Genomic DNA, 7,101 nt, shown 5'->3' on the forward strand with positions numbered 1-7,101 from the left:
CATGTCGTTCATAATCGACATATCGTTTCTATTCCATCAGAATCGACATATCGTTTCTTTAAGCAGAGGCCAAACGACTTGTCGTTTTTTGATCTAAAAAGGTTATTTTTTCTTATTTCAATCTAGATGCCAAAAAAAACAAAAAAAATGGAGAAAACTCCAATTGAATCTGCTCCTGTTGTCATTCAATCTGTTTAATCTGATGGACTATTTAATGTTGGAATTATCCTCACTAAGACAAACTATGATGTTTGGTCTTAGATAATGGAGATGCATCTCGCAGAAAGAGAAAAACTTTCATATATTCGTAGCAACACAAAGCCATATGAGGAATCTTCAAAGGAATATGAGAAATGGTATAGTGAGAACCAAAAAGTAAAAATATTGGTTACTCATATCCATGTTTCCGGAGATCATGAAGCGATATTTATGAATTCCTACAGCCTATGAAATATGGGATGCATTATTAAAAGCCTTTTATGATGAAAGCGATGAATTACAAGTTTTCACTCTAAACCAAAAGGCGTCTCTACCAAGCAAAATGAACAGCCACTCTCTAAACTCTACGGAGAATTGATCGAAATATTTCGAGAACTTGATCACCGAGATAAAGTGGTGATGAATGATCCAGAAGATGTTGTAATATACAGAAGGTCTATTGAAAGATTGAGAGTGCACATTTTTCTTGCTGGGCTAGATAAAGAATTTGACCAAGTGCGTGGAGAAATTCTACGAAAAGATATTATCCCAGACTTAGAAGAATGTTATTCTCTGATCCGAAGAGAAGATGTATGGAAAAGCAAACTAAACAAGAAGGTCGACTCAAAAACGTCTGCTATGATAGCACAACGGCAGCCTCAAAGGAAGCTTGTTGACAAGTCATCACTCCATTGCACTCATTGTAGGAAGAATGGTCATACGAAAAAACAATGTTTTGAAATCATTGGATATCCTGATTGGTGGGATACTCGAAAGAAGAACACCAAGCAGGGATAAAAAACTGCAGTAGCTGAATCCACATCCATTACAGATCTTAGAAAAGAATCTTCAGTGCAAATCACAACCTCTGTCAGTCCAGGTAAGGCCCTTAAAACTCTTACACCTGTTATTAATAGTACATGGATAATTGATTATGGGGCAACTAATCATATGACTTTTGATTCTCGACAAGTTTCTCAATTGAAACCATCTTCACAAAAACATGTTTCCACTCCAAATGGAACCACAACCTCAGTTATTAGGGAAGGATCTTTACAACTCACAGATAAATTAAATTTAGACTATGTGTTAATTATTCCATCTTTAAATTATAATATTTTATCTGTATCTCAATTAACCACTTACTTATCATGTGTTGTAATTTTGTGGCCTGATCATTATGTGTTTAAGGACATCCAAATGAAGCAAACGATTGGTTATGGTATTAGACGAGGCAACTTGTACTATTTGGAGATGGCATCAATAAACACTGGAAAGCTAAGCCCCGCACTAGTCGCAGATAGTTCCACAAAAAAAAGGAAATCAGAAATTTTGTTATGGCATAGACGTTTAGGGCATGTGTCATTTGGTTACTTAAAAAAAATATTTCTTGGTTTGTTTCTGAAATTTGATGTTTGTAACTTTAAATGTGATGTTTGTGAACTTTCAAAAAGTCATCGAACTACTTTTTAACTGTCCTTAAATAAGAATCCAGTTCCTTTTATGGTAGTACATTCTGCTGTATGGGGGCCATCTAAAGTTTCTACAATTGGAGGTGTTCGTTGGTTTGTTACATTTATTGATGATTGCAGCAGAATGACATAGTTTTTCTGATGAAATCGAAAGACGAAGTAAACTCTTTATTTCAAAGATTTTATAAGATGGTGACGACTCAATTCCAGACACAAATTCAAGTTCTACACACTGATAATGGAGGCGAGTATATGAGCACAACAATTCAACAGTTTCTGAAATCACAAGGAACTGTCCATCAAACGGTTAGCCTATATGGCTATAAATATTGATTTTGAAGATAACAAACCACATGTATTTATTAAGTAAAAATTTATGAATTATGCTTCTATAATAAGAAAATGATGTTATGGAATTAAAGCATTTTGGACTAAAATGAAAGTAATTTCAAAATCTTTGATAGTGTTTTAAATTTCGGATTTGGACCTATTTGAAACTATTTAAATATTTTTGGGTCATTTCATAATTTCATAAAGTTTGGGCAAAATCATAATTTCAGAAAGTTTTGGGATTAACGAAGCATTACTTAGAAATTCTGAAATTGGACCTATTTGCAAAGTTTCATAAACATTTTGGGCCATACTATAGTTTTATAAAGTTTTGGGGTCAAACTAAAAATTTAAGAAAAATTTCACTGTAGCAGGTTACTGTAGCATCCGGCTTACTGGTTATAAAAAACTGAAAAATTGGATTCGAGGCAGAATGTATCCAGAACGAAAACGGCTTACCGGATTCCGAATCCGGCAAGCCGGTTAGGCAAAATTGCCTTAACGGTAACATAAATCCGGCTTACCGGATTCCATAAACGGCAAACCGGATACGCCTGGAATGTGAGTAACGGCTAGTTTTCGAGCTCAAACTATAAGAACTCAAATCCAACTCATTTTGAGTAGGGAAGGCAACTAAACCCGGACCCGGATCGGACCCGGATTGAACCCGGAAAATCCGGTCCGGGTTCAACCCGCACCGGCATAGTTTTTATCCGGAATCCGGATCGATTTTTGACAACCCGCATTTTCCCGGTCCGGATCCGGTTTCAGGTGAACCCGTAAACCCGGAACCCGGACCCGGATGTTATTTATTTTAATATTAATTTTGATCCGTAAATCCGTAAATATAAATAGAAAAAATAAAAAAAATAAAAACAAAAGTGAACCCTAGACTCTAGATCTCTCTCGTCTCGTTCCTCTGAAGTCTGATCCTCTCTCGAAATTTCTCCTTCAACCTAAAAAAATTACTGTAAATCTGTAATTTCTCCATTCAATCTCTCAAGTCTCATCCATAAACCGTAATCCGTTCCTCTCTCAATCTCTCTCACCCATCGCCGTGAGCCGTGACTCATTCCTCACCTCAGTCCTCCGTCGTCACTCGTCACTTAATCTCTCTCACTCTCTCTGCAACTCTCCTGTCATCTCTTCTTCAGATCAGATCAGATCCTTCGCGGCGTGGCTTGTCATCACCTTCACGGCGAGGCTTTGTTCGTTTCATCACTCGTCTGATCTCTCGCTCTATCACGGCCAGCAAAAGGGGTTGAAATCCACCTCAGTCTCGCGGCTGTCTTCTGTGTTCATCAGCATATACTTCGGCTGCCGCTGTGAATATTTGTGAGTCTCGGCTTTTCTCTTTACAATTTATGCTCTATTACACTTTGATTTTCCCTCTTTGCAATTTTTGTGCTGTTATGCTTTGAGCTTGTATTGCTTTTGGCACAATGTGATTTGCCCTCAAACATGGTTTTCTTTGTATATGACATATGAGAGCACTTGACTAATTATAAGCTTTTTGTTTTTCTGAATTATTTGCCTATTTTTGTTCTTTGTTTTTCTGGCACAAGGAGAACTGTTGTCTAAAACAGATCAGTTGCCATTTTTCTTCTAAATCGTATTGTTGGTTTTGTGTATTAAGAGTTGGTTTGTGAGTAAGCTTAGAATTGAATTTGAAGTATAACTAGCCAAAGGGCTGCTGCCTGTGGCTAGCTGCATGAATGGTAGTTCTGAGCTTGACTAGCATTAATACTCTGTTTGGCTTGCTTCTGTTTTCTCTCACTGAAATCGGGTTCAACCCTGTCCTGTGCTTTTACTACTTATGTATATTGAGTTGCTTGAAGTGTAATGACTCTTTCCAGTTAATATTGTACACTCCTGATCCTTTTCCTCAATTAGAAATTTAGAATAATCTGCCAATGCAGTAAGAATTGTTTAGGATATATGCAAATATGTGCAAATATCTTCACTCCCGGTCTAAGAATTGTTTAGGAGATATAACGTCAAATTTAAGAATAATTAAGACTCCTTCCTGGTAGGCACCATTGTAAATACAGACATAGTAATATAAAATGGTCCAAGCTACAAGCAGGTCTTGTTTGAAATGTAAGAATTGTACAAATTAATTTAAAGAGTTGGGCTGCCTCAATTCAATCATGATATAACTGCATTTTCATCTTTCACCTGGTAGCATAACAAACAAAAGGTTAAAGGGGCAAACCTTGAAATAGAAATAGTCATCACACCATTTCTTGAATCGAGGATAAAAGGTAGGATCAAATTTGTCGCAGGCACTTTTTTGAGTCTACAAAAGAAGTCTAATATCGGTTAACACAGTAAATCATACTAATCTGTATCAGAATTCTGTAGAGACAGATTAAATATACTAGCTATCTCTAAGGTTGTATAAAAACTTGATAACATACCTTTGCTTAAAAGACCATTAACATTGAGTTTTCAAATCAAATAATGAAAAAGAAGCGTCTGTTGTTTGTCCTTCCTCTTTCATGGAGGCCAAGATAGAAAATTATATTTAAAAGATTATGAATAATGAAATAACAATTATCCGCAGTAGATATAATAAAATAATATACAAATACTATTCATTATATATTTTTACTTATAAAGTTTGTTTTGTTGGTGATATTATTATTATAAGTAATGGTATTATTCCCTTTAAAAAAAGTATTGGTATTATTATGATATAGAAACCCAGATAAAGAAGAACCAACAGACAAAATAACCCTAATGTAAGCCTATATAATAATAAAAATAATAACTTACCACCAGTGAGAAGGAGGATTGAGCATGGAAAATGAAATGACATTAACCATGAATTTGAAGCTTATGGCTAAACACTGTTATTAAAAAAATATATGGTGTATTGTTTTTGTTATTTTTGGAAGGTGATGACATATCACATAACCCTAGGATTACATACCCAAATGCGAAAAGACAATTAAACCCTCAATAAACTTTGCTTCAGGAGAAAATATTTAATATTTTACAGATATTATATGTGTAATTATGGGAGTGGGGTGAAAAAAATAATAACAATAAACCATGCTAGACGTGTCCTATTGATTGTGTTCTGTGTTCTGTGTTCTGTTTTGCTCTCTTTGTAACTTTAATATCTATACTTTGTGACTTTAATAGCGAAACTCTGTGATTTTTAGTATTTATACTTTGTTATGCTTCAATTTTATTATTTATAGTTTATTTTTTGAATTATTTTTATTGCTGATGTTGATAGAATAGAAATGGTATCTCTAAAATATTATTTATAGCTTTTACGGTTAAACATAGCATATAAATTGGAAGAAGTTGCTGGAATTAATTATATCTTGACATAATTTTTGTAGAGTGAAAAATTGATATGGAAAATGAACAAAGAATCGACTTGGATGCCTCTGAAAAAAGTGATGAAAGTGTTTGTGTGAGAGTTAGGACAGAATCAGAAAATAATAACGATACAGCTGTTGAATTAGAACCAAATTCAACAGCAGCAGTTCAGGGGAGTAGTCGTGGCCGTAGCCGTGGCCGTAGGGGTAATACTAATCCTGTCACTTCACAAAAACGATATGGTGGTGGTAGAGTAGTCTCTGATGCTTGGAATCATTTCAAAAAAATTAAGTTGGGTGAGGAAGTTCAGGCAATTTGCAATTACTGTGGGTTAGTTATGCAAGGGCATTATTCCAGGGGTACTAATCACTTAATAAACCATGCTAAACGTTGTCCTAGAAGGTCATTTAAGAATGTACAGCAAATGCACCTATCTTTTTCTTCTAAAGTTGATGGAAGCACTTCACTTAGTAATTGTAGCTCTGAGTCAAAATGGGATATGGCTACAGTAAAGCTTTTTGTAGCTAGAATGATTGTACTACATGAGCTCCCCTTGGCATTTGTTGAGTATGTTGGGTTTTATGACTTGTTGAAGCTACTCCAACCTTCTATTGAGACTATTAGTAGAAACACCATCAAAGCTGAAATTTTGAGACTTTATGATGTTGAAAAGAAAAAGACAATGGGTATTTTGGAAGCTTGTGAGAGTAGAATTGCAATTACTACTGATATGTGGACTGCTAGTAACCAAAAAAAAGGATACATGGTTATTACGGCACATTACATTGATAGTTCATGGGTGTTGCGAAGTCGTATTATGAGGTAATATTCTTGAAACTTTTTTTTTCTGGTTTAAGCATAAATTAATGTCTTGTCTAATATTTAAATTATTTTTTCACATTGTTAGGTTTATATATGTGCCAGCTCCACATAGTGCTGAGGTAATGTGTAATGAGTTATATGATTGTTTGATGGATTGGAATATAGATAGAAAATTGTCCTCTGTAACTGCTGATAATTGTGCTGCAAATGATTCTATGATTGCCTTGTTGTTGGGGAAATTTTCTACTAGTTCAATGATTATGGGTGGCAAATTCTTTCACATGCGTTGTTGTGCTCATATATTGAACTTGATAGTTAGAGATGGTTTGTCAGTGATACAAAAGGGAGTTGAGAAAATTAGAGATAGTGTTCATTATTGGACAGCAACACCAGCTAGAGTTGAAAAATTTGAGAATGCAAAAAAACAATTAGGTATTAAGGAAACCAAAAACTTAGTACTTGATTGTAAAACTAGATGGAACTCTACTTACTTGATGCTTAGTACTGCATTGCTGTATAAAAATGTATTTGATCGTTTAAAGGAACGTGAGAGAAATTATACATCTTTACCTAGTGAGTCAGAGTGGAATTTGTCAAAGCTTATGTGTGAGTATTTAAAAAGCTTTTATAAGTTGACAGAACTTTTTTCGGGGACACGATATCCGACATCTAATTTATTTTTTGCCAAGATTTGTGAAATTAGATTGTCAATGAATGCATGGTTGCAATCACCAATTGAGGGGATAAAAAATATGGCTACTAGGATGATTGCAAAGTATGAAAAGTATTGGGATGTTATTCATGGAGTTCTTGCAGTGGGGACTATGTTAGATCCTAGGCGTAAAATGTTACTGATTAACTTTTTATTTCCTAAAATATATGGGGAAAGAGCTGAATCTGAAATTGAAAGAGTGCGTAAGTTATTTGTTGATTTAGTACATGA

This window comes from Citrus clementina, unplaced genomic scaffold (genome assembly GCF_000493195.1).
Source record: "Citrus clementina cultivar Clemenules unplaced genomic scaffold, Citrus_clementina_v1.0 scaffold_3, whole genome shotgun sequence".
Lineage (NCBI taxonomy): Eukaryota > Viridiplantae > Streptophyta > Magnoliopsida > Sapindales > Rutaceae > Citrus > Citrus x clementina.